Below are 26,798 nucleotides of genomic sequence, written 5' to 3'. Positions count from 1 at the left end.
GCTTTAGTAACAGATGACCAAGACCTGATTTAAAGCAGTGGTGATAAGAATAGGAAAGGATGGATCTCGGAGATATTTAAGAGGTAAAGCGGACGTGGTGATTTATTTTTGTGGGCAGTAAAAAGAGATAGTACTTGGTTTCTCTAAAATCAATATAGACATGTACACTATGCAACTTACTGATTTTGTTAGTTTGGAAATTCAACCCTTTAAATTGACTTTTAAGGGTCAATTTTGCTTTTGGGGTCTGCTTTTGCTTTTCTAGTTTTCTGTGTCTTGGCTTGTGGTATCAATATAACTAATAGTCCAAATATGTAAATATACACAGAAAATAACCACTAATTAGTACCAATGGAGAGAATCAAATATTTGAGAAATTTTTCAATCCACTGTTCTGTCCAAAAGTGAGTCTTCCAGATACAATGTAACTATGCTCTAATATTAAATCTAAAAAAAAAAAGCTTCATATACATATATATGTATGATATACATATAGTTGATACACATACAGTTTTTAAAATTTATAATTAACTGTCCCTAGAATAGATGTGAAATTTAATTCTACTTCCAAAAGCAAGTTTTCAAAATCTTACTTTTGTTCCCTAATTCTCATCCCTTATTCTAAAGGCAAAGTAGAACTTAGCAAACAATGAAATTATTGTCAATATGAACTTCACATTAATTAAAAAACTACAAAAAAATCCGTTAAAATTAATAAAATGATTCAAGAAAAGTCTCAGGATGCAAGGTGAATTTGTAACAATAACTTTCCACATAATAGCAATAAACAAAGTAAAATTTTCAAAATAAATGAACGCAATTCCCAATAGCATCAATAATCTTGAATCACTACAGCAGTAACAACAAAATCAATAACCTACTTATGAATAATTAGGTAAAGAAAATTATAAAAAGCTATAAAGAGAAATAAGGAACTATAACAAATGCATGAGTAGGAAAGTATTTACAAGATTAATATCACTCCTTCCCAAATTAATTTATATTTTTAGCATAAATCCAATCAAAATTCTAATGGACATAATTTTGGAACCTGTGAACACTTTCTATATTTCATTTGAAGAAAGAGTCATAAATCATAACAAAAAGTATTTTTTTAAGTTTATTTATTTATTTTGAGAAATAGAGAGTGGGGAGAGGGGTAGAGAGAATGGGAAAGAGAGAATCCCAAGCAAGCTCTGTCCTGATAGCACAGAGCCTCATGCGGGGCTCAAACTCACAAACCCCTAAGATCATGACCTGAGCAGAAATCAAAAGTCCTATACTTAACTGACTGAGTCACCCAGGCACCCAACAAAAATTCTGAATATGAATATTAAAGGGAGGTTTTGCTCTAATAATACAATATATTGTTGTGACACATATAACACAGGCAGAATTGGCTAGAAATTATGTACAAGTTAGTAAAATATAAGGAAATAATAAGCAATTATAATTAGGAAAATATAAGCAGTTCTAGAAACACCCTACTTAATGTATTCATTCAACAAATATTTAATGCCTGTCATATACCAAGCATTATGTCCCTTAAGGGGACAACATAATTCCTGCTATCAGAAAGTTTGATGGAAAAAAATTAATAACAATTTTCATTATGGTAGAAATTGAGACAAATGGGCATAGGATTCTATGGATGCATAATATAGGAAGGAAACCTAAATTCGGTGTATGATAAAATGAGCACCACAAATTAATGAGAAGGAAAGGATTTGTTTAATAATGTTGAGATAATTGCCTAACTTTTTGGAATAAAATCAAATATGTCCCATTAGACATAGATATAAGTTCCAGATGTATCATGGAATTAAATACAAATAAAATGAAACATAAAAAAATAAAAATAGAATGAATTACATGCATTTTTGAAGAGGTCAACTGTACTTATGAAGCTTGTAAGTGGTAAACGAAAAAAATTAAAGCAAAGCAGATCTGAAATTATTTTGCAACAAATACAAGGCACCAAAATCTTTCTCTATATATATATTTACTGAATACCAAAACATCAAAGGATACTTCACAATGAAGAAACAACTCATTAACAAGCATATGGAAAAACGTTCAACCTTACATTAGGACTCAAGGAAATAACCATTAAGACAATGGTTGACAATATTTCATCTAAAAAATTGGCAAAGAAAAATATTTCATGCTTAATGCCATGTTGAAATTGCCTTGAATGCCACTTTCCTACAACCCTTAAGAACTCTAAAGGTATTCCCACCCTGTCCCAGAAAATCTAGGAAACATTCTTACCATATATAATTAATACAAAATGCTTATTTGCGCTACACCGATTTTAACACCATTAAGTCATAATAACCTTTTGATAAGTGACTATCACATCATCATGATATTACAGGTACCTTACCAAGTACATAGAAGGCATGCAATAAATGTAATGAATGTTGAATAGAAGAATTAATGAGCTTTTTTCTTCATCAATAAAGTAAATAAAAGTGTGGTGCTGGCTTCTCAAAAAAAATGTTCTTAGATTGATCAAGTAGTTCTAAATCTGTGTTTCTATAGAATGGAAATAATTTATTTTATTTACTTTTTAATTACAATAATTTATTTTTAGAAAATAATCCTAAATATGAAAACAATTATATACACAAAGACTTACTACAATATGACTTAAAAAGAAAAATGTATAGCCTAAAGATTAAGCAAGAGAAATCTAAAAAAATGTTATGTAATATTAATTTGGTGAAATATTACATAATCTTTAAAAAGAAATTTAAAATTCAGGTTTAAAAAGGCTTATGCAAAAATATTAAATGTAAAAAGCATGTTTTAAAGTTGTATATTTTGTGCTTCAGACTCTGTCTCTCTCTCTCTCTCTCTCTGCTCCTCCCCCACTCATGCTGTGTCTCTGTCCCTCAAATAAATAAACAAACAAACAAATGTTAAATTTTTTTTTTTTTTAAAAAGGGGCTGCCTGGGTGGCTAAGCATCTGACTTCAGCTCAGGTCATGATCTTACAATTTGTGAGTTCGAGCCCTGTGCTGACACCTCAGAGCCTGGAACCTGCTTCAGATTCTGTGTCTCCGTCCCTCTCTGCTCCTCCGTCACTCGTGCTCTGTCTCTCTCTGTCTCTCAAAAATAAACAAACGTTAAAAACATTTTGAAGTTGTATATTTCAGGGGTACCTGGGTGGCTCAGTCAGTCAGGCATCAGACTCTTGGTTTAGGCTCATGTGATGATCATGCAGTTTGTGAGTTCAAGCCCCACGTGGGGCTCTGTGCTGACAGCGCAGAGCCTCCTTGGGATTCTCTCTCTTTCCCTCCCTCTCTCTCTGCCCCTACGGTACTCATGCGCACTCTCTCTCTCTCTCTCTCTCTCTCTTTCTCTCCCCCTCCCTCTCTCTCTCAAAATAAATAAATAAAAAATAAAATTGTATATTTTGTACATAACAGGTATAGTGTAGCAGGTAAGACAGCAGGTATAGTGTAGCAGGTAAAACCCCATCTTCTCTAATCCTTAACTATCTCTATGAGCAAGTTTTTTCACCTAGTTAAGCTTCAGTTCCTCATTTATAAAATGGAAATGTAGGAATAATATTGCCTGTCTCTAAGTGCTGTTGTTTGTAATTAAAAATCAAATAAGAAAAAAATCAAATTAGAAAATTCAAATAATGTTAATAGTATCAATCATACAATAAGCATTCAGTAATTGAAGCTATAGCTTTCATTTTAACTGTTAAATAAAACCAAACCAATGCAAACCAGAAGGGCTAGCCGCAATAGTTGGCAGCTATGTGCAACGTGTTGGCAATAGTTTTTGTATGGTGGATTTGGCTGTTCAGAACCTTGGGTGCACATCTTCTATGTTTGGGAAATGCCCCACCTTATAAGTTCATACATCACCAGGATGGATGGCCAGAAATCCACTTCCAGCTTTTCCTTACGTGTTAAGAGTCTAAATTATCCCTAATGTGGTATAAGTTAGGGTGGAAGCATGTGTCCGAGGCTTTTCTGATAAGATACTGTTATTCAAGGCTTCAGTTCTGAAGCATGTGATCCACAGAACCTGGAGACCCATTCTAAGAGTTGACATTTCTGATCTCAAGACAGTGGGGGCAGAGGATCTACCATCTGGCCCACATCAGTGATGTGAGTGGTAGAGCCTGTGCCAAAAGCAGGAACTGGAGGTTTGTTGTGGAGTGGTACTGCTTTGGATTTGGGTAGGCTAAAAACTCTGAGCAGGAAGTCCCCACGCCTGAGCCTCTGTTCATTAAGACTTTAATGGGTCCTATACAATTTTGTCTTCATAAGCCCTTCTTCCATCATGCGTGGGTGGGTGCATGTGCACGTGCACACACACATACACAACCTCTCTCTTTCTCTCTGTCTGCAAATAGATGATAGAGAGATAGGTAGATAGAGAGAGAGAGAGATAGATGATAGGTAGATGTGCATATGTAATTACAGCTTATGACTACATTGGTATAAAGATAAACATAATAATATTATGTAGCACAATTTTTTCGAAGTAAAAATTCTTTTTTTCTTCAGTTCTTAAAAGAAATTAAAACATTTAATGGGCCTCTAAAAGCATTGAAGGTCATTGACACTGTGCCCACTATACCTGATAGAAAAGCCAGCCCACCCTATTGCTATCAGATGAATTCTTATAAACTAGCTGATTGGCAGCTATGAAACCTGATTATACAGATGGTGAAACTGCAGTGCAATTTTTATTTTTTCAACTTTTTTGAGGAATTTTCAACTTCTTTAAAAAAAGCATGTATTGAAAATGATACATGAAGAAGAAGAAGAAGAAGAAGAAGAAGAAGAAGAAGAAGAAGAAGAAGAAGAAGAAGAAGAAGAAGAAAAAAAAAATCTGGCCAACAATGTATCATCAGTAGGTCATAGCATTAAATGCAAACTTTATATACATATCTCAGAATCTCAAGCTAGAAAGGGACTGTAAATATTATTGTGGAAAAAATGTCACTGAGTCCAATCCCTCATGTGCCATTTAAATCACCTCTGACCAAGATGTCATGGCCAATCATACTGGGCTCAGTAGTTCACTATCTCAGGAAGAAAATAAGATATTCTATTTCTTCATAGCTTTGATAGCTAGAAAGTTCTTCTTTAATCCTGAGTCAAAATATGTATTTCTGAAGCTTCCTTTTCCCCCCTGAATGCATCTCCAACATCTTAGTATTCTTTATGCTCCCATTTTAAACACCCAATATCAGTGCTTTGGAATCGTTGCATAGTAACCCTGCTCAAAAGACCCTTATATCTACGGCATACTTACTAATTTGATTCTGTATCAGTCTACCATTCTTCTGGGTAGCCTTTGCACCAGAGCAGAGATAGGAATTGCTAAATCAGAGGCACTGTCTCTTCTCTCTCTTGAGATCACAAACTCATCATTTCCTTGACTCCCATCAGAGGAAAACAAAGTTACACTGGGCCATAGTTTGGAAAGAAATTTGGAACCTAATACAAAATGCAGACATTAGTGTTTGGAAAGGAAAACTTCTCTTGTGATTTGTTTTTCTTGAAGCAGATAACTAAAACAGAATAGTGAAAACTGTAAAAACCTGGGAGTCTAGAAATACAGATTCTAAGTCCCGGTTCTGCTACTTATTCCTTTGTAATCCATAAAATTATGTCTCTGTCCCTTTAGGGATGTTTTAGACTCCTAAGATTAATTACTGGACTTCTAATAATGATCCCTAAGTCATTAGCTAAACAAAGAAGCAAAATTAAAATAAAACTGTTGAGCAATGTAGCCTCATTTGTATTTAAGATTTCCAGTAACCAGTGAACAGAAGAAGTATTCAGTGGTATTGAAATAAAAAATATACCATTGTTAGCTAGCATCCTGATTGTCATCAGTTATTTTTTTCTGCTCTTGGAACCTTACAGATTCATATGCCCCATCTCACAGAGAAGAGTTGCCATCACCTGAAAAAACATAGAAATACCATGTAGACATAAGTGAAGATAAAACCTATGCCTATATTAACTGAAAATCCTTTCCCTTAATTCACTCATTTGAAAGATACTGGGTTCCTGTATAAGTTATGGTAATGTTTGCTTTTGTAAGAGCTGTCCATGAAATCTCAGTCTGGTTTGTATTATCTCATTGATCTGAGAGGGCATGGAAGGAGGCCTGAGGAGGGCATGGAAGGAGGCCTGTTTTATGAAGTCCTTCAGGCACTCATGCTGAGAGAGACTCCATCATCTTGCAGGCAAGTGGCTTAGTCACTCTGAATATGGAAATCCAACAGGGAAATGAGGAGAGAGAGAGAATGATGATCACATGAGAGCCTTTTATGGGCCAGGTCTGGAAGTGTCACATGATTCCCCTGGGTGAAAGTGGGTTGAGCAGTCATAACTCTGTACCTTGGGATGGAACCAGGATCTCTGATGGACAGCTGACCATCTCCATCACAGTCCACTATGAAGATTTTATGAGGCTCAATTAGTCCAAGGAAGGTTGCATACATTTGTCTATACCAATGGTAGATACATAAATAATGAAGAAAGTAAAACAAATGATTTGGTAATAAAGACTTTGGCATCAAGAATAATTGAAGACAAGAGGATAATCAGAATGTGGTTATAGCCTGCCTGCACATTAGGGAGGACAGACAACAGGGGTCCAGGAGAAATGTAGTTCTGTGTGGGAATTATCAGAAACATCTTCAAGGCAAAAGTCATATTAGAAAAGGGAATTTCTAGGGTTGTTATTTTCACTGTCATATGATAAAGTATACATATGCTCCTCAGGCTGGAGTACAGGATATTTTCTATGTGGATTTTGTCTCAGCCATTATTAAAATGGCTTTTGTTTTGTGGCTTCTGCAAATGTCCTCTGTCTGGAGGCACCTTTCATTAGGTGGTTACCTGTTGGAACTTTACCAACCCAACAAACCCTTGTCATATATATGCCAGGAAGAATATTGTCTCCCCTTGGAACTCTCATATTATTTATGTTATGGTGGCTTGTTATGTGGTTATTTATTTATATGTTGTTATATTAATTTACTTTTTCTGACTACACACATTGTAACTTAAAGTGTTATTGAGTGAATAATTGAAATGGTGAACTGATTTATACATTAAACAAGTTCTTTTTAAACACGTTGTACCAGAATTGCTTGGGGATTCGAGTCTCAGTCAGTATAATTGGGACATTTTGCATTTCTAAAAAGCTCCCAGATGATTTGATTTCATCAGCTTTGGGAAAACAGATGACTAATTCTACTGAATCTGAGGTAAAATTGTTAAACCACATTTTAGACAAAAACACAAAGAGATCAGTGGTTTTAATTACCTCAAATACATTGATAGGCATATGATTTTAGCACTGGAAAGTTTAGAGAGGACTGGGATCTATTTCCTGGGAAAAGTAAATAAAACTTCTCAAGAAGGGAACATCTACCTATTGCATTTTTTGTATCCTAGTGCATAGGAAGTAGTAGAATAGATGACTATGAATGAGTTCCAAAGTAACCATCATCACAGTAACATCACCTTTAGTACTGTCATACAAGTGAGGAAACAAAAGAAATAGTTAAGTATTAGAGAAAAAGACAGATGGCAGCAATATGTGGGCATTAGTTGGGAAATCATTTTAAATTAAAATAGAGAAAGTCAATAGCCTACAAGAATCCTAGTGATTGCTTACCAAGTCCCTTACTACAAGCCCAGAAAAAAAAAAAAATGCATGCTGGGGATTAAAATTACAGGCATGTATAATATAGGAAAACAATAATATTGGAAAGGAAAAGGTACCTATTTTTGTTATTTAAAATTCGACCAGCTCTATTAATTTTGAGAAAATACAGCTTTCAAATTTTGCTCTTTTGAATAGCTTCGTGCACAAGCAATACATACTACCAGTCAAATGCCATAAACTGTCACCTGTTAAAAATCATCTTTCAAAAAATGGAAGGACAGGCAGAGTGAGGATGACAGGAAAGACCTCAAAAGGGCCAATAGATCCAGTAATATCTGGGAATAAAATGTTTTCCCCCCAAACAACTTGTAAGATTACTTTTCAAGAAATGTCAAAACAAATAAAAACACATTTTAAAGAATATATCAAAGAAAAACAGCCAGCTACAGACTCCGTGAATTCATGATTATGGTCCAACAAAGAGAACACTTAGGATTTAAGGTCAAAACAAAACAAAACAAAACAAAAGGACAGACATAAACTGATAGGCTGCTTCCTTTGAAAGGTAAAATTTGAGGAGACACCACACATTATCTGCACTTCTAATCTACCATTTCAGAAGTGCAGAATAAAATAATATACAAGTTATAATTTGTGGATTATACAAAAATCTAATGATATAAGTTAGCGTTTTTAAGCACTTATATATTCAAAGGCTGTGCCTTAAAACACTCATTATTATTTATCTTTGCTTTAGTTGTTTCCATATTAGATAGGGCTGACTAAAGTCCAATAGATCAAGGCCAAACAAAGAGGGTCAAGAAGGGGCGCCTGGGTGGCTCAGTCGATTGGGTGGCCGACTTCGGCTCAGGTCATGATCTTGCGGTCCTGAGTTCGAGCCCCGCGTCGGGCTCTGTGCTGATAGCTCAGAGCCTGGAGACTGTTTCGGATTCTGTGTCTCTCTCTCTCTGACCCTCCCCCATTCATGCTCTGTCTCTCCCTGTCTCAAAAATAAATAAAACGTTAAAAAAAATTATAAAAAAAAAGAGGGTCAAGAACTAAGAGACCAGAGTGACTTCTCCTAAAGGAGATGGGACCTAGGAAGCTATTGAGATACATGCTCTTACAGAGTTCTTAAGTGCAATAGGGAAACTGTGACTTGAAAATCCACATGGTTCCATAAAGAGATTCAGAAGCTTGGGTTATGTTTGAGCAGCAGAGATGCAGAGATCAGTGTCAAAAATTCAGAACATTACTGGGTTTAGTTTCAGTGTGGCTCCATGATTGTAACTGAAAGGCTGGTACTGAAGTTCCCTGAAACCATGCTGTGCCAGGGCAGCTGATCCAGTCCGTGAGGTGACCCCCAAATCTGCATTTAGTGGCATCCCCTTATTAGCCTGAATTTAGCCATGGTGAGAGTATTTATACCTTGAAAATGGATCAACACTAAAAATTTGGACTTTTGTTTTCTAGAGAGCCAGTTTCTCAGCACACTATGGCCCTACAGAGACATTTTCAAGACTTCTACGTATTAGGACTCTAAGAGAACGAATTAGAGGAGACATGCTAAATAAAATCCAAAGAGGATAATGATAGAGCTCTGAACCTAGATTAGATGTTGTCTAATTATATGATAAAATACCTCTGAGATAGTTATCCTATTCAGGGAGGTAAAGGTAATTAAAATTTGCATGAATATGAGATGTTTTTGGTAGATCCAGTGATAGATTACTTCATATCTCTCACTACAGGAGTCTCTCTAACAAAAAATTCAGAAGAGTATGTTAGAAAAACAAATTCCTGGACCAAAATCAAAAGGAAGAAGATACTCAGATGCAGCCATAGGTACCTGTGCAACACAAAATAGAGAACAAAAGGGACCAATTTAAGAAGCAAATTAAACTGTTTAATCCTCATCTGAACCTTCCACCCAAGTGTAAGAGAACAACAGAGAAAAATCACTCTCATTTAAAAAAAAAAAAAAAAAAAACAGGCAGAAGAGGTTCCAGTTCAAGTCAGTGACATAGGAAAACTCTGAACTCACCTCCTTAACAGAATGCACCAAATTGCACCTATTAATAGAATAGTTTCTCCTGAAGAAGAACAGAGGTCCGACTGACCGAACAGCTACTGAACAAGGAAAGATAGAACAGATAAAGAGAAACCAAGAGAACAGCAAGAGAGATGAAGATACATAACAAAGGAACCCCTCCCCCACCCCTGCTGTTGTGAATAGCATGGGGGGTGGGGGATAGTACAGAAAAAAAAAAAAAAGCCAAGGTTTAAAAGAGCAACTAGCATATAAAAGAGAACACTAGAACTCTGCCAATTGGCAGGGGAGCTGCAGGCAGTTTCTTCAGGTCAGAGGGACTGTAGAACCACTGGGTTTCCATACCCATTCCACCTTAAAAGCTAAGATCTGAGCCGGGTCTGGACACCATAAGTGGGCAAGTCCAGTTGTCTCAGTGAGCTTGCAACTTCAGCAGCCCCGGGTCCACAAACCCACACCATCTCTACCCATACTGGGGCACAGAAAATGAAGCCAGAATTTGAAAGGGCTGAGGAGCTATGGGAATACTCTCCCTCACTCCTCCTAAAAAGCCCAGACCAGAGCAGGGCTGGACACACTAAGGGGCAGGTTTGAACATCATAGTTAGTGGGTCCCAATGCCATAAATGGCTGATCAGATCATCACAGAAATCTTGCAACTTTAGCAAGCTCAGAGTCCACAAGCCCACACCAGTCCTAGCCACACTAAGACACAGAAAAAAAAAAAAAAAAAAGCTGAAGTTTAAAAGAGCCAAGGAACTGTAGGAATGCGCTCTGCCCACTACCTGAAAAGCCCGACTACAGCAAGGTCCAGCTCATAGTGAGCCAGCAAAAGTCACCAAGCACACAGTCTGCATTGTGGGACACCCATTATGCAAGACCACTCCTTCAACTTTAGGAAAAGTAGCTGTTTTGCCTAATCCATAGAAACAAACACAAAAAGTCAAGCAAAATAGGGAGACAGAGGAATGTACTCCAAAAGAAAGAACAAGAAATAATCTTGGAAAAATAATTAAATGAAACAGAGGTAAGCAATATACCTGATAAAGAATTTTTTTGTTTATTCATTTATTTTTTTTTAAACATAATTTTTGGTCAAGTTAGCTAAGTGTGCTCTTGGTTTCAGGGGTAGATTCCCATGATTCATTGCTTATATGCAATACCCAGTGCTTATCCCAACAAGTGCCCTCCTCAATGTTCATCACCCATTTTCCCCTCTTCCCTGCCACCTCCTATCAACCCTCAGTTTGTTCTCTGTATTTAGGAATCTCTTATGGGTTTGCTTCCCTCTTTGCTTGAAACTATTTTTCCCCTTCCCTTACCCCATGGTCTTCTGTTAAGTTTCTCAAGTTCCACATATGAGTCAAAACATATGATATCTGTCTCTTTCTGACTGACTTATTTCACTTAGTATAATACACTTCAGTTCCATCCACATTGCTGCAAATGGCAGGATTTCATTCTTTCTCATTGCCAAGTAGTATCCATTGTATACATAAGCCACATCTTCTTTATCCGTTCATCAGTTGATGGACATTTGGGCTCTTTCTATGATTTGGCTATTGTTGAAAGTGCTGCTATAAACATTGGGGTCCAAGTGTCCATATGAATCAACACTCCTGTATCTTTTGTATAAATTCCTAGTAGTGCTATTGCTGGATCATATGGTAGTTCTATTTTTAATTTTTTGAGGAAACTCCACACTGTTTTCCAGAGCTACTGCACCAGTGTGCATTCGTACCAACAGTGCAAGAGGATTCCCGTTTCTCCACATCTTCGCCAATATCTGTGTTTGTCTGAGTTTTTAATTGTAGCCAATTCTGACGGGTGTGAGGTAGTATTTCAGTGTGGTTTTGATTTGTATTTCCCTGATGATGAGTGATGTTGAGCATCTTTTCATGTGTCTGTTGACCATCTGGATGTCTTCTTTGGAAAAGTGTCTATTCATGTCTTCTGCCCATTTCTTCACTGGATTATTTATTTTCCAGATGTTGAGTTTGGTAAACTCTTTACAGATTTTGGATACTAATCCTTTATCTAATATGTCTGATATGTCATTAGCAAATATCTTCTCCCATTCTTTCAGCCACGTTTTAGTTTTGTTGATTGGTTCCTTTGCAGTGCAGAAGCTTTTTATCTTGATGAGACCCCAATAGTTCATTTTTTGCATTTATTTCCCTTGCTTTCAGACACGTGTCAAGTAAGAAGCTGCTGTGGTTGAGGTCGAAGAGGTTGTTGCCTGTTTTTTCCTCTAGGGTTTTGATGGTTTCCTGTCTCACATTTAGGTCTTTCATCTATTTTGAGTTTATTTTTGTGTATGGTATAAAAAAGTGATCCAGTTTCATTCTTCTGCATTTTGCTGTCCAGTTTTCCCAGCACTATTTGTTAAAGAGACTCTTTTTTTCCATTGGATACTCTTTTCCTGCTTTGTCAAAAATTAGTTGGCCATACATTTTTTGGGTCTGATTCTGGGTTCTCTATTCTATTCCATTGGTCTATGTGTCTGTTTTTTGCTGATACCATACTGTCTTGATGATTACAACTTTGTATAGAGGCTAAAGTCCAGGATTCTGATACCTCCCACTTTGCTTTTCTTTTCAAAATTACTATTTGGGGTCTTTGTGGTTCCATATACAATTTAGGATTGTTTGTTCTAGCTTTGAGAAGAATGGTGGTGCAATTTTGATTGGGATTACATTGAATGTATAGACTGCTTTTGGAAGTATTGACATTTTAACAATATTTGTTCTTCCAGGAACCTTTAAAAACCTATAAAAATATATAGGTTTTTCTTTACAGAAAGCATTTTCTTTTAAAAATCATACATCTTAAAACACAAAATTAATGTAAGTGCATGGTAAAATAAACAAAACAAAGGTAAAAAATGCAAAATAAAATTATTTCTCCATGATAAAAAAGGAAAGAAAGAAAGAAAGAAAGAAAGAAAGAAAGAAAGACCATCTCATTTAAAATTGCACCAAAAAGAATAAAATACCTAGGAATAAATTTAACCAAAGAGGCAAGAGACCTGTATTCTGAAAACTATAAACATTCATAAAACAAACTGAAGATGATACAAGCAAATGTAAAGATATTCTATGCTCATGGATTAGAAGAATTAATATTGTCAAAATCTTCATATTACCCAAGCAACCTATATATCCAATGTAATCCCTATGAGAATACCAATAGTGTTTTTCACAAAATAGAGCAAATGATACCAAAATTTGTATGAAGACCTCAAATAACCAAATAAACCCTGAGAAAGAACAAAGCTGAAGGTATTATAATTCTGGATTTCAAGATATACTACAAACCTGAAGAATCAAAACAGTATGATACTGGCACAAAAACAGACACGTAGATCATAGATCAACAAAACAAAATAGAGACCCCAGAAATAAAACCATGATTCTTTCTTCAATTTATCTCACTGACAAAAGAGGCAAGAATATACAATGGGAAAAAGACAATCCTTTCAATAAATGGTGCTGGGAAAACGGGACAGCTACATGTAAAAGAATGAAACTGAACTACTTTTAACACCATACACAAAAATAAAATCAAAATAGATTAAAGACTTAAATATGACACCTGAAAACACAAAAATCCTACAAGGGAACACAGGCAGCAATTTTTCTGACATAAGCCATAGCAACATTTTTCTAGATATGTTTCTGAAGGCAAAAGAAACAAAAGTAAAATTAAACTATTGGGACTACATAAAAAATAAAAAGCTTTTGCACAGAAAAGGAAATAATCAACAAAACTAATGGGAGAACCTACTGAATTGGAGAAGATATTTGCAAATGATATATCTGATAAAGGGCTAATATCTAAAATGTATAAAGAACTGATACAATTCAACACCAAGAAGATAAACAACTAAATTAAAAAATGGGTAGAGGACCTGAATAGACATATTTCCAAAGAACACATTTGGATGGTCAACAGACACATGAAAAAATGCTCAACATCACTAATCATCTGGGAAATGCAAATCAAAACCGCAATGAGATATCACCTCATCCTGTTAGAATGGACACAATCAAGAAGATAAGAAACAACACTCATGCACTGTTAGTGAGAATGTAAATTAGTACAGCACTGTGGAAAACAGTATGAAGTTTCCTCAAAAAATTAAAAATAGAAATACCATATGATCCAATAATTCCACTATTGGGTGTTTACCCAGAGAAAACAAGAACACTAACTCATAAAGACATGTGCAACCTTATGTTTATTGTAGCATTACTTAATATAGCCAACACATGGAAGCAACCTAAGTGTCCATCAATATATGAAGATAAGCTATAAAGGAGGTGTGAAATTGTGTCATTTGAGACAACATGGATGGACCTACACAGTACTATACTAAGTGAAAAAAGTCAAACTGAGAAAGACAAATACCATATGATTCTATTCATAATTGGAATTTTTAAAAGTAAACAAAAAGCAAAGGCAGCACTATAAATACAGAGAAGAAACTGATGGTTGTCAGAGGGGAGGGGCTGGGCAGTTGGACAAAATGGGTGAAGGAGAGAGTGTAGATACAGGCCTCCAGTTATGAGATGAGTAAGTCATTAGAATAAAAGGCAGAGCACAAGGAATATAGTCAGTGTTGGACGCTGGGGTGGCTCAGTCAGATGAGCATATGACTTTTGATTTCATCTCAGGTCATGATCTTAAGGTCCTGAGATCAAGCCCTGCATCAGGCTCCATGCTGTGCATAGAGTCTGCTTGAGATTCTTTCCCTCTCCCTCTGCCCCTGCCTGGCTTGCATGCTCACATGCGCGCTCTCTCTCTCTCTCTCTTTCAAAAAATAAAAATAAAAGGAATACAATCAGTGATACTGTAATAGAGATGTAATGGAACAGGTGGTACCTATATTTGTGATGAACATGGAATAATATATAAACTTGTCAAATCACTAAATTGTACACCTGAAACTAATGTAACATTGTATGTTAACTATACTAAAATTATATATGTATATAAAGACATGTGCATCATGGTTTCCCTAGGTCCTAGTCAGGTTTGTAAACTTGAAATCTGTAGTTTATAGACTAATGTAATGCCATGCACATATTTTGGATCAAACTGAAAAGTAAGGAGCTAACACAGAATTAATATAACTATATGATTACAGGCAGTGGGGAAGGACACATGCTCTAAAGTGATGAGCAACAACCTGAATTTATTTGTAAAATTCAGGAATACTCACTAGTGATTCTTAGAAATTCTTGGAGGGAGACCAAAATTTCTTGAATAGAATGGGGACTCAAGATTATTGCTCCTTGGATACCAAAGGAAAATGTGGTACCAAAAATATGACTTTTACTCATAGAATCCTGGGCTTTAACAGAGCCATGATGCAATCTGGGAATCTCTAGACTATTTCTCTTGGGAATATGAATCTTAGTGATGGAGCAGTTGATAAGGATGAGAGAACTTTGGGCATCATAACAGGGTTACAGTAAAAATACTGGAAATTTTTTCCCATCCTAGAACATCATGTATAGTTCTTATCACTGTACCTTAAGAAAAGTACTTAAAACTTAAAAAGAGCCAGAAAACAGCACCTAAAACCATCAGGTGAGTGACGTATGAGGGCTGCCATATACAGTCAGATTAAAATGGAAAGTTTTTTCTAATGTGGAAACAGAAGCTGATAAATAATTGCAACATAAAAAAGAGCAGCTTAAAAATCAATATAATTTACCAATGTAATATAGATTTGTTCAACAAGTTTCAGAGTACTAGGGCAAAAAGATGTGCTTTAAGTAACATTATCAGTATTTTGTTACCAATTAGAAATTCATAGAATTCAATAGAAATTCATTCTGGCAATAAACAGACATTACATAAGAATTTATCAAATTTATGAAGAAGTAAGCCACAAACAATTATTAAAAGAAATCTTAGATATAGTCTATCTTTACAGTTGAAAGTCACAACTTCTAATAATTATGCCTTAACACATCCACTGGCAATCAAACACTAGAATTAGAAGACCCAAAGTATATCACCAATTAAATTCCAGAATATTATAAAATATTTTTAATGTTTATTTATTAAACATTAGAGAGAGACAGAGTGTGAGTGGGGGAGGGCAGAGAGAGAGAGTGAGACATAGAATCTGAAGCAGGTTCCAGGCTCTGAACTGTCAGCACAGAGCCTGACAGGGGGCTTGAACTCATGAGCTATGAGATCATGACCTGAGTCAAAGTCAGCTGCCCAACTGAATGAACCACCCAGGTGCCCCTATTCCAGAATATTTTAAAAAAACAATTTAACAGTAACTGATAACTAATTTACTAAGATAAAAACATCAGTAAATTAAAGAATTCCTTAGAAAAAGGCATCTTTGGGGCATCTGGGTGGCTCTATCGGCTAAGTGTCCAACTTTGGCTCAGGTCATGATCTTGAGTTTCATAGATTCGAGCCCTGCATTGGGCTCTGTGCTGACAGTTCAGAGCTTGGAGCCTGCTTCAGATCCTATGTCTCCCTCCCTCTCTGCCCCTTCCCTGCTCACACTCTGTCTCTCTCACTCTATCAAAAATAAACATTCAAAAAAAAAAAAAAAAGAAAAAAGAAAAAGGAAAAGGTCTCTTTGTTCAGATATTATGGAAACAATTGCAATTTAGGGGTCTTATATTTAGTTGTTGATTAATAGTGATTTCTACTGTTAAAAAAAATTAGCAATCAAGGGGGAACTGAAGTTATCAGAATGTTAATTTGTAATTTGGGGCACTAAAGCAGAGATATTTGCCTACCTATCAGAGAATCTTTGTTCTGTATGAGATTTCAAGAAATTAGTCTGTTCCTTTATAGGAGACTTCAGAGAAGTGATAAACACATACATTTTTTAACTTAACACTAAGGGAGATACTACATTACTTTGATAGAGGAGACTGTGAACTCAAGTCAGAGAGAGCAAAGCAGTAAAACTCCAGGCATAGTCTCAATCTTCATTTAAATGTTTTCGGGAGCACCTCACTGGAGTGGGGATTGTCTCATTTAGAAAGAAAACAAAACAAAAAACCTGTATTTAACTTTTAATTTTTTTAATGTTTATTTTTTTTTATTTTTTTTAACGTTTATTTATTTTTGAGACAGAGAGAGACAGAGCATGAACGGGGGAGGGTCAGAGAGAGAGGGAGACACAGAATCTGAAACAGGCTCCAGGCTCTGAGTGGTCAGCACAGAGCCCGACGCGAGGCTCGAACTCACGGACCGCGAGATCATGACCTGAGCCGAAGTCTGCTGCTTAACCGACTGAGCCACCCAGGTGCCGCAGTCTTTATTTATTTTTGAGAGAGAGGGGGGGCAGGGAGAGCAGGGGAGGGGCAGAGAGGGAGGCACAGGATCTGAAGCAGGCTCCAGGCTCTGAGCTGTCAGCACAGAGTCCTACACAGAGCTTGAACTCGCAAACCATGAGACCATGACCGGAGCTGAAGTCAGATGCTTAACCAACTGAGCCACCCTGGCACCCCTCAGGTATTTAACTTTTAGACTGATAGTCTATATCTCTGAACTACAAAAACCCAATGTATAACATTCATTCAAAGGGAGATTTGTTTTCCAAAATCTGAGTTTTCATAAACATCACAATGATTAATACTCCTTCATCATTTGAGAAGGAAAATAATTTATTTTTCATAACATAAGACATTATCTAATTTGATCTTCAAGACAGTCCTAGAATGGGTAAGAGTGGGTAACACGATTTCTATTTTATAAAAGAAAAAAGTAAATCTCTAAGAACTAGCAAATATATCTGTAACTTCCTATTTTTCAATGTCCACTGTATGATCTGGTTTAATTGCAGACTTAGCTAGGTTGAGGAATTGAAATTTGAATGGATCTGTCTGATTCTAAACCCATGCTCTTAACCCACTATATTTTAGATTTCTTGTCCAAGGTAACATGCATTTACTACTAGAGCTAACAATTAAGCTCCCGAACTAGTGTTCTTCTTGATTATACAAATTGCCTCCCACATCTATCCACAACTAAACAGCAGTGTGAATAAGGCTGGCAATGGCTAGCCATTCACTGAATTATTTTCCCTTTGTTTGTATGCACACACCTAGACTACACTTCCCAGCCTTCTGTGCAATTACGCACGGCCACATGACTGAGATCTGGTTGACAGCATGTAGATAGATGCTTTGTACATGTATTACAGACTGGGCCTAATAATTCTCCCATACTCTCTTCCTTTTTCTTCCCCACAAAAGGAAAGATCTCGTTTCCCTACATTACCATATATTTGAAGGCCTTCTACCTACCAAGAATGGTCAGATTGCAATTTGTATGGAAAGAAGAAATAAACTTTTATTCCCATGAGCCACCAAAATTTTGGAACTTCCAAAGGGATTGTATCATTTCATGCTCCCACCAGCAAAGTATGAGAAGTCCAATTATTTCACATTCTTACCAACATTTGGTGCTGTTCATCTTTCTAGTATTAGATATTCAATCCATATGTAGTGATAAATGTGGCTTTAATTTGCATTTTCCTGGTAACTTATAATTTTAAGCATTTTCTATGTTCATCACCCATTTGTTATTTGTTCATTTGAAACTATTCCAACCTTTTCCCTATTTTTCACTGGGAAATTTGTCTTTTCATTATTGTGTGATAGCAGTGTTTATATTCTGGATATAATCTCTTATCAAATATATTTTTGTTGGAATACTTTTTTATCATGAATATTTTCTTCCTATATGTGACTTGCCATTTCATTTTCCTAATGGTATTTTTCAAATAGAATACATTGTACACATTTTTAAAATCCAATTATCTGTTTTTCTTTTTATAGCTTGTGTTTTTTTTTTAGCATATATTAGAAATCGTTTCCTGAACAAGTTCATGAGACAAGTCTACTTTGTTTGCCTTTAGAAGGTTTATCTAGAATATAGCCCATCTAGTGAGAGTAAGAGCTGGTGTCATTCTATTACCTAAATTTATCCATTTCCAACAACATTTATTGCAAAGAATTTTCTCAATGATTGCCTTGGCACCTATATCAAAAATTAATTGACCGTTACATGTAGGTCTATTTCTGGACATTCTATTTTATCTATTGACCTATTTGTCTAAATGTATGCCACTAGATGCTGTCTGGAACTTAATAACATTATAGTACATCTTAAAATTAGGGACCATAAATCCCCCAACTTTGTTCTTTTTCAAGATGTTTTGTCTATTCTAGGTCTTGTGTATTTCCATATAATTTTAGTATCAATTTGTCAATTTCTACCTCCAAAGAAGTCTTCTGGGATTTTAATTGGGATTGCATTTAATTTATAGAACAGTTTTGGGAGAAAAGACTTTTTAATTGAGTTCTTTAATCCATAAATATAGTTTAAAGATTTTCTTTAAATTCTGTAAACAAAATTTTATAATTTTCATTCCAGAAGTCTTATACATATTTTATTAAAATTCCCTGAATATTTTATTTTGGGGAATGCTTTTATAAATAATGCATCCAAAATGTATCTTTTTTTTTTCTTTTTAGAGAGAGAAAGCCCAAGATGGGGAGAGAGGCAGAGAGGGAGAGACCGAGAACCTTAAGCACACTCCATGCTCAGTGCAGAACTCAACACGAGGCTCTATCCCACAACCCTGGGAACATGACCCGAGCCAAAATCAATAGTTGGACCCTCAACCAACTTAGTCATCCAGGTGCTTTAAATAACACTGGATCTTTAAGGAAATCCTCCATTTTATTTAAAATTTCCCACTTTTTGTAACGTTCTTTTATATTTTTCAACGTTTATTTATTTTTAGGACAGAGAGAGACAGAGCATGAACAGGGGAGGGGCAGAGAGAGAGGGAGACACAGAATCGGAAACAGGCTCCAGGCTCTGAGCCATCAGCCCAGAGCCCGACGCGGGGCTCGAACTCACGGACGGCGAGATCGTGACCTGGCTGAAGGCGGACGCTTAACCGACTGCGCCACCCAGGCGCCCCTCTTTTATATTTTTCTTAATATCTTTAGGATGTGTATTATTATCCTGTCTTTCAAATCCAATATTTTTAATTTGCACTTCTCTTTTCTTGATCGGTCTTGTTAGAGGTTTATCAATTTGATTAATCCTTTGGAAAAAAACATTCCTAGCCCTTTAACTTTTTGTCTCTTTTTATTTCATTGATTTCCTGACTTATTATTTCTTTTCTTCAACCTTGGTTTTAATTTTCTCTCCTTTGGTTAGCTTTTTTTTTTTTTTAAGACTGTTTACTTTTTTTATTTTGAGAGAGAGAAAGAGAGAGTGCATATGTGAGTGGGGGAGGGGCGGAGAGAGAGGGAGAGAAAAAATCCCAAACAGGCTCTGAGCTGTCAGCAAAGAGCCCAACTTGGCTCTGGAAAGTCCGAGGGACTCTTAACCTACTAAGCCAGACACCCCTCCCTTTTTAAGCTTCTTAATGTGAAAATTTAGGTTACTAATTTGAAGTGTTTCTTCTATTATAAACATTAAAAGCATTCATTTATTTCTAAATACTGCTCTAAGCTGTATCCTACAAATGTTAATATGTTGGGTTTAATTTTTACTTAAAATAAAGTATTTCTGGTTTTCCTTGGAGATTCTTCTTTGTACCATAATTTACTCAGATATGTGCTACTTAATTCCCAATATTTGGTGAGTTTTAAGATTTCGTATGTTTTTTTTTTCTAACTTAATTATATTGTACCTATTGTGATCAGAGAAACTATTGTATAAAAGATCAGTCTTTTGAAACCTTTGAAACTCCTTTTATGGCCCATCATTGGTCTATGTTGGTGAGTACTCCATAAGTACTGGAGAAGTGTTCTGCAGATGGCAGGAATGGTATTCTACAAATATAAATTAGATCAAGTTGATGGTGTTTTCAAGTTTATCATAGACTTACTGATTGATTGATTGATTGATTGATTGATTTTTTGTCTAGTGGTTCTATCAATTCCTGAAAGGCGATATAAAAATACTAACAATGACTAAGCATTTGTGTATTCTTCCTTGAATCTTGCCAATTTTTGCTTCATGCATTTTATGCTCTGTTGTTCAGGTGTATACATGTATAGAATAGTTATATCATCATATATATTGACCTTTTTGTCATTATGAAACATTTCTTCTTTTCAAGTAATAATTCTAGGCTTGAAGTTAAGTTGTCTGATTTCAATATAGCTACATCAGCATTAAAATTTCTGATTATTGTTGGCATGTTACATATCTTCCCATCCTTTTATTTCAACATATATGGTGTCTTTATATTAAGAGTTCATCCCTTATAGATGGCATATATTTTACTTTATTCTGTTGCATTTTTGTTAATTTTTTATAACTCTTTGTATAATGTTTTTAAATGGTGTCTTTAAATGCTCTAATTTGTACCCTTAATTTATCATACTCTATTATTGTATCATTTCAGGTAAAATGTAAGAAATGCATAATCTGGGGGCACCTGGTTGGCTCAGTCGGTTGAGCATCTGACTGCGGCTCAGGTCATGATCTTGGGGTAGAGGAGTTCGAGCCCCATGTCAGGCTCTGTGCTGACAGCTCAGAGTCTGGAGCCTGATTCAGATTCTGTGTCTCCCTCTCTCTGCCCCTCCCCACTCATGCTCTGTCTCTGTCTCTCTCAAAAATAAACATTAAAAAATTCAAAAAAGACATGCATAATCCCATTTGTCCCCCTTTCTTTGTGCTTTTGCTGTCATATCTTATAAATATTGTCCCCAGAATATATTATTGTTGTGCTAAATAGTCTTCAGTTAAAGAAAATAATAAAAAGATAAAATGTAGGCTTTCATATTTACCAACATATTTATGGTTTCTAGAAATTTTCATTCTTTCCTGTTGACAAAAGTCCCTATGTGGCATCATTTCCCTTCACCCAGTAAAACTTACTTTAATTTTTCTTGTATGCAACTCTGCAGACAGAATTCCCTCAAAATGAGAAATGTGATTTTATCCTCAATTTTGTTGCATATGTTCTTTGAATATAGAATTCTGATTTAATTTTTGTTTTCTTTCTAAAACTTTAAGGACATTGTTCTATTGTTTTCTAGCTGCTATTGTTTCTGATTTAAAAAAATCATCCATAATTTGTGTTATGTTTCTCCTGTGTGTAATGTGCACTTTCTCTCTGGCTGCTCCCAATATTTTTTTTTTCTTTATCTTTGGTTTTCAGCAGCTTAGCTACGTGACTAGAGGTGATTTCTCTTATACCAAGCTACTTGTGGTTTTTTGAGTGTCTTGGTTCTGTAGGTTAATTGTATTATTTTCAGCAAATTTTGGAAGTTTTTGACCATTATTTACTTCAACATTTTATTGGCCCAATCTTTTCCCCTCTTTTTCTGGGACTCTATTTTCACATAGACCTTTTGACATTACTTTGCATGTAACTGAGACTGTGTTTATTTAAAAACACAAAACAAAACAAAACCAAAAAAACCCTTCTTTTTCTTTGTTCTTCAATTTGGGTAATTTCTGTTGACCTGTCATGCTCACTTACCCTTCATTTTGCAATTTCAACCTGCTATTAATCCCATCCAGTGATACATTTAAAGTTCATATTTGTAATTCTTTTGAGTTCTAGAATTTCTGTATGATTCTTTATTTGCTCACTCACTTTTTCTATAGATGCTTTAAACTCATGAACATATATATAAAACATGCTATTTAAAATAGTTAATGTTGGGGAACCTGGATGGCTCAGTCAGTTAAGCAGACTCCTAGCTCAGATCATGATCTCATGGTTCATGGGTTCAAGCCCCAGATCAGGCTCCTCACTTACAGTGCAGAGCCTGCCTAGGATTCTCTCTCCTTCTCTCTCCCCTGCTCTCTCTCTCCCTCTCCCTCTCTCTGTCTCTCAAAATAAATAAATAAATTTTAAAAATAAAATAAAATAGGGGCGTCTGGGTAGCTTGGTTGAGTGTCCAAATTTGGCTCAGGTCATGATCTCATAGTTTTGTGAGTTCAAGCCCCACGTCAGGCTCTGTGCTGACAGCTCGGAGCCTGGAGCCTGCTTCTGATTCTGTCTTCCTTTCTCTCTACCCCTCCCCCACTCACACTCTGTCTCTATCTCAAATATAAACATTAATAACATTTTTAAATAAAAAAACAAAATGAAATAATATAGTTAATATAAATAATCTGTGATGAGCTGGTTTTAGTATTTTATTTTTCAACATCTTGGTCATCTAGGTTTCTGTTTTTTGTTGACTACTTTATCTTTTGATTCTAGGAAGCATTTTCTTCTTTCATCACATAATTCATAATTTTCATTTTGTTTTGTTTTATGCTAGCCATTGCAGATTTTACACTGAAAGGAGTCTTCACTATGGTGTTTTCCTTTACATATTAAGTTTAGTTTTGACAAGCAGATAATCTACTGGAGGACCCTCCCTTTGTTTTTTACCTTTTTTAGGGAAGATTTATTTTGATTTTGTTTTAACCTAGGGTGTGGCTCTTATTCTATGGTATGGCCCTTGCTTCCAAAGTATAATCTTTTTGGGGTTTCAACTGATTGAAGTGCTCAGCAATGTTATTCTACTACAGATGACTAAACAATAATTTCCTCTAACACCGCACAATTTCTGGTATCTATATTCTATTCTCAGCCTTACCCTTGCATCAGAAACCTCAGCCTCAGCTCATGTTTGCCTTCTCTTCTCCATGAGATCTCCACTCTCTGCTTAGAATTCCTTGCTGGCTCCAACTCAGAAATATTGAAAGAATGTGAGGCTCACCTCACACTTTTTTTTCCTTTTTACAAGTATCAAGTTTTTGCACTGTATGTTGCTCAATAACAGTGGACTGTCATTTGCTATACTTTGTCCAATTTGATAGTTTCTTACAGTAGAAAAATAACTTGAAATATAATTATTCTGTCATGGATAGAAGAATTCTTGTATCAGAGGCATCTTAATGACTAATATTCAACAAAAGTCCAATGTAGTACTGAAAAAATAGTATTCTTGAGTCTGTTTTAAGACTACATCTATATCAATTCAATAGCTATAGATATATCTCCAAATTATTTCCATAACAGTTGTATTGATGTACAGTGCCATTACGGATGTAATGGAATGCCAGTTTCCCTACATAGTTATACACACTAAGTACTTTATTTTGTTCATAATGAAACAAATCAGGGATAATTTGAATTCAGCATTAATGTTTGAAAAGGCAGAATAACAAGTTGGTATTTGATGAGCCTCTCAAAAAAAAAAAATTCTCTGATTTTTGTTTTCCAGTAGCTTCCAATTGCCTGTGGCTAGCCTGGATTCTCTGACTACAGTTTACTGCAAAACTCTTAAGTGTCCATAGAAAAAGCATTCTTATACCTTCTCGTTGTCAACTCACCATTATCATTTTACCAATAGGGTTTTCAACTGGTTTTAATTGTGTATGAGCTGACAATAATTTCACTTCCAGAGGCTTTCAGTTGAGAATCTTAGTTTCAGTCAAAGCCTCAAAAAATACTACACAATAAACCAGCTGTGCATGTGAAGTCCCTAATTTCTCTAATTTTGTTACTTCTATGCCAGTGACCACTAAAACCTTGTTGGAGAAGTGCTTTTCTTGGATAAACCTTTGACCCTCATTGTCCAGATCACATAGGAAAATTCCACAGGGAAACAAACATCTGCCATTGTCAGCTCACTTGGAAAATGCTTTTATCACTGGACTTTTAGCGTGTTTAGGACATATTGGTTCCACAGTTTTCAGGTATCTTTAAAGATATGATTTTTGTAATTTAACCAGATTTTATAGTTCTGTCAGCAGGTTTGTTAGCCTCCCGTGACTTACTACCTTCTATTTTGAAGCAGAAGTCCAGTTTTGCCACTTTTGAACTTTATACAAGTAGAATCATATAAATATATATTCTTGATTAGTGTCTGGCTAATTTTGCTCAATATTATTATTTTTTAGATATTCATCCATTTCCTTGAATGCTTATTCACATTTCTTTAGATTACTCCATTGCATGAGTATACCAAAAGGTATATATGCATTCTATTGTTAATGAGTATTTGAAGAATTTCTACTTTCTGGCTATAGTGAATACTAAATAGTGCTACTTTGAACATTCTTATAAAGTCTTTCAGCAAATATATAAATGCACATTTGTTAGGTGTACATGGTAGGAGAAATATGGGGTCATGGGGTACACATGTGCTCATCTTCAGTAGCTTTGGTCAAACAGATTTCCAAGTGGTTGTTCCTATTTACATTTTTACTATTAGTGTATAAGGATTTTAATTTGCATATTTTTAATTGGCTATATTTTCTGTAAACCACTGTTACATCCTTAATAAGCCACTGTTTTTCCTATTGTTTTTGATAAATCCTTTATGTAATAAAGATATTAATTGTCATATTTTCAGCAAATATATTCCCATGTATTCTGTTCATTGTGTTTTAATATCAACTATGCCAAGCATAATGTGTAAATTACTAGATTATTCATACTTTGAAATATCCACATATCTGCCTCAGTCCTTATAGAAGATAATTAAGCTCTACTTTTATCAGAACAATGACTTTCCTATCAACAGAATTACCTTTCAACATTTAATATAATTATGTAAAATATCACTTTAAGATTAATATATATAAAACAAATTAAGACAATGTAGATTCACTGTTACTCTTTGGACATATAGAGTTACAAACTGGTTATGCAGCAGAGAGAAAGGAAAGAAAGAAAGAAAGAAAGAAAGAAAGAAAGAAAGAAAGAAAGAAAGAAAGAAAGAAAAAAGGAAGAACAAGGGATATCTGCATTTAAAAAATGTATAGCTATGTAATCAGAATAAAATGGATCTATAACTAATAAGGTGAGACTTTTTTTTGCCTTACTTTGACCTTCCATAAAATACCATATACGAAAGTTTATAATTACAATGTTTTCTCTAGCATGCCCATCTAAAACAGGCCTGTTTTAATCTGATACTTTATTAGCCATGTCACATCTCATTACTACAGCTGTGACTAATACCAGGTAATAAATAAACAATGCTGAGCCCCAGAAATCCTATCCTAACTGTTAGAATCACAGAAAGGCAAAGGAGCAAGCAATGCAATATGCCCAAATTACATTTATCTTGATATTCAGTAAAAACTAATTTCCAGGCTAAAATGTTTTTGTAACACTATCTTCTGAAGGATTTACATTTAAAAGTACAATAGAGAATTAAGTCTCCATCTGTTAATGATGAAAATCTCAAATTCATACAGAAGAGATTAAGAAGCCCCAAGACTTCCAAACAGGCTTTTAAATCCACACAATGTGTCATAGTGTTTAATTTCTGCCTCATTTCAAGTATATTTTAAGCAAATTCTTTATTGGCTAAATACAGGGTAAATAAATCAGAGTCAAAGTTGTAAATAATTACATCCATAAAAGTGCTACACTTACAGAAATAAAACTAGGTCTAAATTCTTGGTTTGCTTTCAATTTTGTGGACTCTTTCAACATTATCTTGAGGCAACATTTTCCAATAGTAGACTTCAATTTCTCCGACCAGTCTGTAAGCACTGGCTTCAGTCATTGCACTGAAAGTCTACGGCATAGTCAGCATATTGCCAAATAGAAGAACGCAAAAGTTTACCGCCACTCATGGTATCTAACTACTACCCATTTGAAATGTGTAGAGAAAATAAATAACTTTTCCAAATAAGGTTAAGTATATCACGATTTGAAATGATGTGATCTGTGACTTATTTGGCATAGAAAAAGAAAATGAAATGAAAAGACAAAACTTCAGTTAAAAGACATAATATGCATATATGATATGGCTATATTTATAAGTCTTTAAATGTACTTGAAATCATGACATAACCAGCTTCTTTTGTTAAAAAAAATTTCGTTAATATTTATTCATTTTTTGAGAGAGAGAGAGTGAGTGGGGGAAGGGCCAACTGTCATTATAAATAATATACCTATTTAAAAAGTCTTATTTAAAAAGGAATTGATTTGGAATGCTCCAATTTATATTAGAAGATAAACTTTACAATGCATTTTCCTAAATATTAGAAGATAAAACTATGAGTTAGACTTGTTAAATATAAAGAGGACAACCTGAAGGCAA

At 35.1% G+C, this 26,798-nt stretch overlaps 1 protein-coding gene across 10 annotated transcripts in view; it reads right to left on the bottom strand.

Moving 5' to 3' along the window:
• INPP4B (inositol polyphosphate-4-phosphatase type II B) overlaps nucleotides 1–26,798 on the bottom strand; it is a 778,265-nt gene that overhangs the window by 396,800 nt on the left and 354,667 nt on the right. For 2 of the 10 annotated variants that reach the window (XM_045466813.1, XM_045466795.1), the window contains exon 1: nucleotides 5,287–5,409. The exons of the other annotated variants lie outside the window; for them this stretch is intronic. The gene's annotated coding sequence lies outside the window, so the exon portion shown is untranslated. Of the gene's footprint in view, nucleotides 1–5,286; nucleotides 5,410–26,798 lie in introns of those variants that run through there. 10 annotated transcript variants of the gene reach the window in all.

This window comes from Leopardus geoffroyi, chromosome B1 (assembly GCF_018350155.1).
Source record: "Leopardus geoffroyi isolate Oge1 chromosome B1, O.geoffroyi_Oge1_pat1.0, whole genome shotgun sequence".
Classification (NCBI taxonomy): Eukaryota; Metazoa; Chordata; class Mammalia; order Carnivora; family Felidae; genus Leopardus; species Leopardus geoffroyi.
Note: the sequence above shows the minus strand (reverse complement) of the source record. Positions and strands in the feature narration are given on the sequence as shown.